This window comes from Drosophila elegans, unplaced genomic scaffold, assembly GCF_018152505.1.
Source record: "Drosophila elegans isolate 14027-0461.03 unplaced genomic scaffold, ASM1815250v1 contig_377, whole genome shotgun sequence".
Taxonomy (NCBI): domain Eukaryota; kingdom Metazoa; phylum Arthropoda; class Insecta; order Diptera; family Drosophilidae; genus Drosophila; species Drosophila elegans.
Window position 1 is genome coordinate 277560 of NW_024545760.1, and position 2639 is coordinate 280198.

Below are 2639 nucleotides of genomic sequence, written 5' to 3' on the forward strand. Positions count from 1 at the left end.
CGATCTGGGACCCGACAAGGGTTCAGTTTTTCAAATACACTTGTAATCTGTAACAGCAGGCCACTTGAGTTATCTAATATTATCGCTCCCAGATGTGCCTTCACCGAGTGTTCTTGTGCGGGGGGGCAAAATAAATAACTCCCCCGCCCAGACTAACGAGATTAGGTCTCTGCGTAGAACATAGCTAAGATTAGAATAAGATTTTCACATAAGTTTCTTGTCAAGAAGTTTTAAATAAAATGAAACAGTTTCAATACAGAACTCAAACAAAAAGGTTGTATTTATTTACTATCCTTAACACTAGTACTGGTAAACAATTATTGTAGTACTATACAATGTAATAGTTACGATTAAACAGTAACAAAAAAAGCAGATGAAAGAAACAAATTAACAGTTTCTAAAATTGTATTGCGCTCCCATAGTTTTGGCCGTTTACCGTATGTGTGTTTGTACGCATCTAACTGTGTTTGCACGCATTTTATAGCCTAAAATCTAATTGTTATTGTACGTCGTGTGATACGATAGTTTTTCGCCGATTAGTGGCTTTGGACAGCCTCTTCATCAATTTGTACTTCTAATTTCTCCTCCGTTTTGGCTTTGCGTCGATTAATCCAAGGCATAAAGCTGCAAAGACTGGATCCGGCCAACAGCGTTAAGCCAAGAGCGTGGAAGAGAGGATTATAATCATTGACCGCCTCGAGCCAGTAGTTAAATAGTGGAGACCCAACCAACTGAAGCAAGCCATTAACGAACAGACTTATGCCATAGGATGACGTTAATCGTTCTGTGCCTAGCATGTCTGCCATGATAACGGCAGTAATTCCCACGTAGATTCCAGAAGCGAGGCCAAAAACTGCGCACCAGAAGCATACCGAACTGTAAGACCATGCAAAGGGTAGAGCGCAAGGGAAAGACCTGATATTGACAAGCCGCCAACGAAGTACCAGGTCTTAGGTATGTATCCCATGTCCGAAAGTGCTGATCCTCCAATACGTCCAATTAGATCAGTGGCAGAGAAAATTGAAAGCAGATACGCAGATAATGATTTGTTAAAGCCCCTGGCTTCTCCAAAATTGGGCAGCAAAATAATAAAATTAGTGTAACTGATGGCATTCGTCGAATTCGACATTAATATGACCAAGTACATCGGGTCTTTTAAGAGGCTTAAATCGAAAAACTTCGACCGTGCTGAGGTTAGCGCTTTGCCCCTGGTTTCGACATCAGTCTGTGATCCATCTGGCCCGGTCGAACCGCCTGCAACGCCAGTTTCACTACTTGTGACTGACCGAAGGGACAAGTTCGAGGAGAATTCCTTCGGCTGGGATGTGCTGCCATGATATGGTGTGAAGGCGAGCGTTTAGATAACCGCGACTTTGACAAATTCCTTAAAGTAAGCTTATTCGAGCTTGAGTGGTCCGCGGGTACAACGTACAAAGAAGACTGCGAATTTAATTGTCCAGGTGTAAATGTCTGATTGCGTTGGGGTAACCTCACCGGTGTACTAATCTTTAGAGATCGAGACTAAAACTCTTCTCCAGGTTTTGAGTAGCTTTGGACAACCGCTGCGGAAGCACTCCGTACAAACTGTAGCTTTTCATCATCGGGTAGATACAGTGGCGATGGAGGGGAGTTGTAAGGTAACAACTGCTTATCCGCTTGCTCGATATTTGTTGTAGACACGTCTACATTTTCGAACTTCATCACAATGCCAATGTCTTCCTCTTCGGGAATGTCCTCTAAAGCCTGCCGTGTACGTCGCACTCGTACCATGTGCTGCTCAACAGGCTCATAGAAAAGAGCAGCTACAAATACGTTCAGGGTAATGCCGCCCATGATAAGACAGGAGTCGTGATAGCCGTAGGTCTCAAGTAGCCAGCGTAGGAGGGGCGGTAGAATAATGCTGCCCAACGCGCTGCCAGAGATGCACAGGCCGTTAGCCAAGCCGCGAAGCTTTGCAAAGTACGACGTTACGATGTAGACTGTGGGTGGAAAAGAGAGCCCAGCACCAATTCCTACCAAAACGCCATAGCTGGAACAAAAACATGAAATAATTTGCAGCACATATCTATGACGCCATATTTACCTGACATACAAGTACTCAATTGATGATGCCCAGAAGGAGAGTATCATTCCCAACGAAGCAGAGGCCCCACCAAGAAGGGTGACTGTACGATACGAGTACTTCACAGACAATATGCTGGAAACGGGACCTGAAATTTGCATATAACTATAAAGATGGGCTAGTGCGCACTTGACTAATGCTGATGAAACTTACCCAACGGACTATACAGAAAATAGCTTAGCGCCGGTATCCAGGAGGCCTTTGTGGGCGAAGAGTTGAAAGCTATGGTAAACTCCGAAAATTATACTCCAAAACTTTTAATGGTACCAGGGATAAGAATGTTTGTCAAGCACGAACCTAACAGCACAAGCCAGCCCCAACCGCCATCAGGTGGAACAAGGTCATATTCTCTGTCATCTTTTTTGTTGAGTAAACTTACTGTGAAAAAAAAAATTGATTTGTATTTTAAAGTACGCGACTAAAAAAACAAAAACTACAACTATGGTTGTTTATTGCAAAGAAATCGGAATAAAACAATAGAACTCATACCCTTGCAACTATCTTATACGCAAATTAA

General features: G+C 43.2%; 1 pseudogene; it reads right to left on the bottom strand.

Moving 5' to 3' along the window:
* Window positions 1–521: 521 nt before the first annotated feature.
* Window positions 522–2223, bottom strand: LOC121467324 (annotated as a pseudogene).
* Between the last annotated feature and the right edge of the window lie 416 nt (window positions 2224–2639).